An 8,223-nucleotide genomic window follows, 5' to 3' on the forward strand; every position below is an offset into this window, starting at 1 on the left:
TAACAAAAACTTAGCAAAACTTAAGAAGCTGTCATGGACTACTCTGAATGTTATTAAAACAGATTTTCCTTAGTGGATGTAGCAAAGCCCCTGCAACACTGATTTCCAAAGCAATACTTCCATGCTAGTACACAAAAATGAGAAAAATAAACTTAGTGACAAGACAGAAAACCTTGGGACCTTGAGAAATTTTATGTTATTTTAATATACTCCTAGAAACAATAATTTAGCTCTAGCCATTGCAGTGGTAATTCTTGCTGGAACTAAAATACAGAGGGGAAAATATTGTACATGAAACACAAGCAGCATTTTTTCTTTAAAATACTCTAGTGTTTAATAGTATCTAATAGAGACTAATAGTGTTTAATTTATCACAAGAGACGTTATTCACGTTATTCCATTAGCAGCCCACAAAATTTCTATAGCGTAGTGAAGGACAGGATCAGGCCCTGAGAATTCCCTGTTACCAGCTGTAATATTTACAATTTTATTTTGAAGTATTTATACTACACAATTAGGGTCAACAGTCCAAATAAATTGGACACAGAAGATGTTATAATAAAGGTAGTTACATAAATGTAACAAATACAAACACTGTCTTCCCTCAGCACACAGGTGAGCTAAATTTACTTGCTCTTAAACTGGGCAATCCTTAAACCCTCCAACAAGCACCTAATTCATGTGCCCTTTTAGATAATTTCAAGAGAACCTAATTTTTTTTACTACTAAATGCCTTAAATACAGGAAAGCTCTTTGCAATTTACTGAAGGTAACACACTCAAGGTGACAACGTTCAGGGTTGAGACCTATTTTCAATCATGAAGAAGCAAATGTACAGTGATGTGCAGCTACTTGGACATTCTATTGACTAAATATTAGCAAGCCTCTTGAGAGACACAGTAAGGAACTGCCACCTCACGAGGAATCGGCAGGGTAGAAAAAGAACGTAACTCTGCCTCCCAAAGGTAGTGCTATTGTCAGTGTTCTTATCTGCCAGAACCAGCTCCAGAAGGTAACGCATATTGAACACCAGCAGTGAGCACATCCTCAGCCAAGAGATAAACCCACACAATGAATAGCGTGCAAAGATTTCAAACACGCACACAAACGAAATACGAGTTGTGTATGAATTTGTATATGAAAAAAGCCTCCAGGTCCTGCATTTGAAAGCGTGCATGGTTTATTACCATCAAATGAGGTGTAAAAAAGCACAGATCTTGGCTGGCTAAAGTTGAGAGCAACACTAAGTGCCCATAGACTCTGCCTGCCTTGAGAAATCAGTTTCTGCTGTAAAATAACAGACTTTAACACATTCTGTAGAATGACATCACCCAAAGTGGCCTGCCAAATTGTTACTTTTACATTTCTTCAACAAGATGATTTCCTTTCACCACTCTATTTTTTGTTGGTTTTTTTTATTTCTATTTTTCAAAGTGAGACAATTGTTCAGAAATAGTAAAGTTTAAGTATTTCCAGTCCTATTGATTAGCAGCTTCTAATACAAGCAACTGTCTTTTTAAAATGTTGCAATTGTACATATCTTTTTTAGTAGCAACAGTGATAAGTTAAAATAATACAGAAGTTGATGCAATTACTGTACAGAAACGATTTTTTCATTATGAGTCATCACTGTGTCACTGAAGAACACTCCATTTTACATGCTTAGTGAAAGTACATCTACTTGTGTCACAAGCTGCACATAATCCATTAGAAATTACAGAACAAGAGCACTAAGACAGTTGCATTTTCAAGGAAGTTGTTTAAAGCTTGCTGGGTGTCAATTACAGGTAATGAATTCCACAATTGAATATCGCAAACAGAAAAGAAAGCAAAATTAGGGCTCTTTCGATGCAATATTCAAGACAAGCTCTTCACTTTTTCAATTCTGACAAAAGTTTTCAATCTTACCTTTGTAGAAGCCGTAGCTGAAGCACGTAGGAGGTTTTTGTTCTGCCTTCTATATCTTCAGGTGTTACCATTTTCCCAGCAGCACATGTGAAGAAAACACCTAGTTCTTTACCATAGAAATCGCCTCTTCTTAACTATGTGTGAACCTAGATAAGAGAATTCAGTGTTAGTGAATGCTGTGGGATAATTTCCCTTTGAAATCCTGAAAAGGGAGGAAAAAGATTGCAGTGTTCAAGCTAGGAGCAAGAGATATATGCAACTAAAATCCTTTTTTTTTTTTTTTTCTTTTTGACTTGCATGAATGTAAATTGGAAAACCTAGATTTACACTGAATTAATTTGTCATGTATGACCCTTACTTTTTTAATATAAACTTCGATAAATTTCCACAGTTAGTTCTGATTAAGAGTAAACGAAGGAGAAGCAGGTTTCAGGAGTACAGTTCCATGACTTACAGCCATTCATACATCAGCCAAATATGATGATTTTAGTGATGCTTCCAATTGCTTGTCTGTAGGTAACATAAAAGGCTAGTACTATAACTCTCCATTAAACTGTAGTTCTCATGACAAGGAAAAAGGATGAACTCACACAGTATTAAACTGCACTGATCCCACTATGGCTCAGTGAAGCGAATGGAGTTTTATGCAGGCATAAAACAAACTTACCTGTTCTACCATCTATATTTCATTCCAGGTAACAGAAGATCCATTTAGGTTAAGTACATTCATACAATAGAAAAATATTTTAAGAATACACAAAAAACCCAACATGGACTATTCTACTGCAAGAGAACAAGAGATTTGACTCAGCTGCACACACTGTACAGTATTCAGTAGAATTACAGTTACACTTGAAGTGAAAACAATCTCTGGGCATTGCCGTGGCTTTACTTGCAGACCGTAGGCCCTCTTTCTTGAAAAGGCATCTCAGCAATTAAAGACTAACTTACAAAACACCATTTTGTGGTACTAACTGCAGGAAAAAGAAAAAGGAACTTTTCCCTTCAATACCTATGAAGGCTGCTGTAAGAACTTCAGTGCTAAATGCTCAGGTTACACATAATCCTCCAGCTGCGAGGTGACAATTAGCACCAAAATCTCTAGAAAAGCTTTCAGCTCTCAACAGGTGCCTCAACATTGTGTTCACGTGTAAATCAAAACCTGGCAGAGTGAATGTCCCACCTTCTGCCACCCATCCTCTATGAAACATCTCTTATTACAGCTCCTATCAGAGAAGCTCCATTCATTTTCTCCCGAAAGTTGGAACATGACTTGCACTCTTTTGTTTGAGTGCTCTTTCCAATTATCTTTCTTAATGTCTGACAAAGAGAACTGAAGGAAGGAAGCAGACTTGTTGCATATTATGGGTCTATTTCTTTCCTGGATGGAGAAAATAAGAGCAAATCCCGTGAGATCCATGTAATTACATGGATGAGAAACCGATAGAAGTAAGAAAAGTCTTCCCCTTCCTTTCGACAGTTTCAGAAAGGACTGTCCAGCAAAATCTCAGAGGTATATCAGGCAGGCTGTAAAATTAGTATAGTACCTGTTCTCAAGTCTCAGTTTCTCCATAACACTGTCCATTACACATTTTCTTCCCTAAATTCCAGAATTTCAGAAATCACTTTTAGATTAAAATTTGTTTTTCTGATTTAGAATATATTCACAAAGCAGGAAGTGCAAGGTGCTTCTTGCAATTCTGACTTGCATAGTTCTCAGAAAATTTCTCATTTCCAGAGGCACCCTCTACCCAGAAGGACTATTTATTAGGAAGAATTCCCCCCTTACAAGCCAGTCAAGCTTTCCCGATGTAGTAACAAATGCTTTTTTGCAAAATAAGCAAGTTAGAACCCTGCAATTCCCAAAGGCTGAATTAATCTTTTACATTGGCCACTCCAAAATTAATGCCTCCTGTCTATTTACATGGAAACTACAACAGATACAAAGAGCACAGTAACACCATTTATTACAGCAAATTCACAGCTACAAAACACTATTTTCCAATATAGTCACCACCATTAGCTATGCATTTTTTCCAGTGATGAATGAGTGCCTGCACGCTACGCTCGTAAAAATCTGCACCAGTGGAAATGACCCATTGTTTCACAGCTGCTATGATGGTATTATTGATGAAATGCACCACCCATTCCTCACTGCGTTCACACCCACTGCTTGGCCTCCATAAACATTCAGCAAGCGCCAATAAATGGCAATGGATGCCACTTTCTCCACACTGGAATTCAGTTCCACCCCTTTGCTCCATACGTACTTCCATGTCAGATGTTATTGTGTCACACTGCCCCTCTGCTGCCATCTGTCACACACAGCAACAAAACGTAACAGGATATTGGTGGGAAGTTTTAACCTCTACTGCCATACCACCAACACCCACCTCTGGCGCCACGTGCCAACACAATAAAATAAGAGGCATTACCTTAGGATATGACCTTGTATAATGAAGAAAAGGTTACGGGAGATATCAAATAAAGCATTATAACATGATGGCTCTTAAAAGAATAAAACAATGTTGACACGTTGACCTTTGATCTAACTTGTCTCCATATGGAAGCAAGTTTGATAATACAAACCAGATATTTCTTTGGTGAAATTCAGTTTACAAAGTCAAGTTTCCACAACACAAAGAGAAAAAAGCAATTAGATTAATCACACACAGTTTCCAATCTTGCTTTCTGCTCTGTTTCTTACAGAACCCTTTTGCCATTCCCTTTTTGGTCATCCTCATGCCTTCTCCTCCCAGTTTTTTCCTGCTTTCTGGTTTCTTTCCACCTCCTGCAGATAGATTCCAGCAGTCCACACCCTGCCCTTGGCAATCAGTCTCCAATGTACTCAGCTTCCAGGCCAATTAGGTATCATGTATATCTATGAAGAAGGCCTGCACTGCAGAATACTCAATATTGAAAACTGGCCACACTGCTAGTATCATTATTCATGCAACAAGACTTCTGGGAGTTCTTCACCTGGTCAGCACTTCAGGTTTTCCTTGTAGTTCCCAGGGCTCCTTTGTTAATTTTTTCCTTGGATTTCTAATCTCTCTCTTCATTCCTTTCTAGCTTCACTCTTCAGTTCTTCACACTGCTGTCTTACTCAGTACTCAATTTGGGATCCTGCCTTAATCAAGCCACCAAGCAGTAAAGCGAGGCTTGGTTCATTCAGCTTTGCAGACCTAGAATTAACAATGCACAATCTGAAACTTCTGCATGACAGCAAACTGTCTGGGAGCTGCTAGATGTGCAACCTGTCTGCTGTGATTCTTTTCTGGAGTATTTGTGTTCCTGTGTTCTAGAGAGTCTCAGGTGGTATTAACCTGCCTGACTGATCAAGACAAATGGAGCGACAGTTACTCGGAAGGGCACCCTAAATTGTGAAAACGCACACATTAAGATTTTTTTTTCCCCATCAACTGAATTATAATAATTAATTTCTAGTTGTGCATTTTTTTCTACCCTTGGATCTTCAGCCTCCCCTGATTCAAAAATGATGATTTTTGGGTGATTAAAATATCGTACCTTCTACTACACGCAACTGTAGCTGTACTACCTCGCACAGCAGTCTTCATCTCACAGTCATTGAAATAGCTCCCAGTTATGCTGTACTTTTCTGCCTTTTTTTTTTTTTTTTTGGCAGAAAACTCTGAGAAATAACAAATATACTGTACAGAAGCTGGTAGATAAAATACTGGAAGTTTCAAAGTCACTGGAAACAGCCTTACCCAAAGTGAACAGACACAGGTCTGCTGGAACAAGGGACAATTTTGGTAAAGCAGATTTTAAGAAGAAATGCACAGGCAATGGAGACAGGTATGATGGAGTCATTTCTCAGAGACAAAGTAATCAAGAGAAGGCATTAGAAAGAAAGCCATTAGGGGGAAAAAGGAAGAAATAAAGAAGGGAAAGAAGAGGATAAAAAGGGAAAGAGGTGGTTTAAGGACTGAGCTGAAAGAGGTGCAAGAATGGCTCAGCTGTAGCCTGGTGCTTTGCAGAACTTCAGCTGTTCTGCTGAAGAGAAAGCAGAGCTGATGGATGCCGCCCAGTGTAGGATAATCCTGCAGTCAGAAAACATATGCTTTGAGTTTAATCCAACTGCAGAGTTCTGGCAAACATTCTGCATTTATAGAGGCAAATGCATCAATTTTAATTTTTTACCAGCTGTACTACCCTTTAACTTTTCATACCCTGAAGTGTACATTTATACCCCCTTTCCTAACCCCTAAAAAGATTACTTAGTCCAGACATTCTACGCGAAGCCAACTAACAGCTCTTACCCACTGGAACTTTCTTTGAGATGTGCTGTTATTTTCCACTTGTTCTGCCTGTTTTCATCTTAATCAAACACACATTGAAGTGTCTTCCTAGGAAGGCTGAACCATACCAGCAAGAACCAAGACTCTCCATTGTAGCTGACAAGCCCCTCCCCCAAAATCCCAAATTATGCCAGAACACCTCCCCTCTTTCACAACACAAGCTTCTCCACCCAGATCCACCAGCTGTTCTTCCTCCACCATGTTTCAGTGTATCAGAGCTGACTACCACCAGACCCAGTAAAAGACCACTGCTAATTGTACTTTTCCTTTCAGCCCCCATCCAAGGATTTTACTCACACACCTTAGATTGCTGCTTAAGAGCTCTCTCCACTGAGGCCACCCTGCCAGGCTTCTTTACAAAGTACAGCAGGAGGCAATATCTACACCTCTTCCCCAAATCCAATCAAGCCTACATACCAATTAAGCTTATTGACACCAGATTTCATACATTCCTATTTAATGAGGGCAAATGTTTTCTTAAAGCAAACAAACCTTTAACGTGTGAGTGTAGTGAAAGGTCCTTAAAGCTAAAATGGCAATGGCAGTCAGTTCTTGCCCAGGTTTCCAAACTTTGTGAAGCTAAAAGAAGGAAACATAGTGCAGCAGCACTATAAAATAATAAAAATAATTAAAAAAAATAATAATAAAAGCAAATAGGAGAAAGCATTAATTTGTACCTATCGTTGTCTTCTTTCCCTGGCTGCAGAAGGAGGGGGAATGCTGTTGGGGAAAGGGAGAACAAGAGGGGTATTTGCCTGGGATAGCAAATGCAAAATGTAAATACAGCTCTCCCTCCTTTTCCCATTGTCTAAGGCCACTCTGGCTGCCCACCCCAAGCCCAACCTGATGCTGCAAGGGCCCTTAGGGTGAATGCCCCATGGACAGCTACAGGGGAAAGTTTCCCCAGCTTGGTTTAAAAGTAGAGAGCGAGTTCCCCACCACCATGTACACTAACACAAATTACCTGAGAGGCAGTACAGACTGTTGGACCACACGTGGGGTTAAATGACTGAAAATTCAGCTTCCTGTGCCTCAGTTTTCTATTTCACAGATTCAACTAATAATACCCCAATGTGGCAAAGGGTATTAACTGGCTTGTAGTATTTCTGATCACAGAGGCATTTCCCAGTGTTAGTCTTTGTACAAATTCGTGTGTTCTTGAGATCACACAGGGACAAACTGCTACATGCTACATTTACACCTGTAAATCATCCTTGCAGAAAGTGTGCACCTGCAGACCCAATTTGTTTTATAACTGCTGAGCATACACAAACCCTGCTGATGTGAATGTGTCTAGAAGCTCAAAGCCTTTGAGTACTGGAGCCAGCTCCTAACTGGTTAAAAACCAGATGTCCTCTGGCAAGGCCCCATGGAGTCATCAATACAAGTGATGCCTCAGAGCATGGCCTGTCTCTTTTTGGGCAACAGTCTGAACTTCCTTCTGTGGCACGTTTTCCTATGAATGCACCATACTTCGGCCCACATCCAGCACACAAAGGAAATTCATCTGGCAGAGAGTGTTGGAAATGGTTTTTGTGTGGCACAGCGAACAGGCTTCCAGAAATGCTTCACTGAGACACAAATTTCAATCTTGTTTGTTCAGAAATGACTACTGCCCAATGTTGCCAAGAAAACATGGTTCTCTGAAACATTCAAGCTCTAATTATTTATTAAGATTTTGTTGGCTCTTCTTAAACCTTGCATTCTGTTTTCATTTATCAGAATAAGCACTAGTTGGCTGGACAGTGAACTAGACTGTGACCTCTGATTCACTCTTCCACCAATTCTCTTCCTATCTCTTAATTGTGTTGAAATATCCAGACTTCTGCATGGTAAGTAAAGTTACTGTTAAGTAATTGTGAAGTTAGACAGTGGAAATCCTAAAGTGATTAGATTTCTGGAGGGCTGAATGAAGCACCATCTACAAACAAAATGGAAGTAGTGGTCTGAACACACAGAATAAATGGTGAACTACTGGCTTCAAAACCTGGTT

General features: G+C 39.5%; 1 long non-coding RNA gene across 1 annotated transcript in view; it reads right to left on the reverse strand.

The window, feature by feature from the left end:
• LOC125699714 (uncharacterized) overlaps positions 1-6,442 on the reverse strand; it is a 97,393-nt gene extending 90,951 nt beyond the window's left edge. Inside the window, exons 1-2 of the long non-coding RNA XR_007379660.1 lie at positions 6,192-6,442; positions 1,909-2,054 (exon numbers count right to left, since the gene is read on the reverse strand). This is a non-coding gene — a long non-coding RNA (uncharacterized LOC125699714). The remainder of the gene's footprint in view (positions 1-1,908; positions 2,055-6,191) is intronic.
• Between the last annotated feature and the right edge of the window lie 1,781 nt (positions 6,443-8,223).

The sequence above is a fragment of the Lagopus muta genome, chromosome 13 (assembly GCF_023343835.1).
Source record: "Lagopus muta isolate bLagMut1 chromosome 13, bLagMut1 primary, whole genome shotgun sequence".
NCBI lineage: Eukaryota > Metazoa > Chordata > Aves > Galliformes > Phasianidae > Lagopus > Lagopus muta.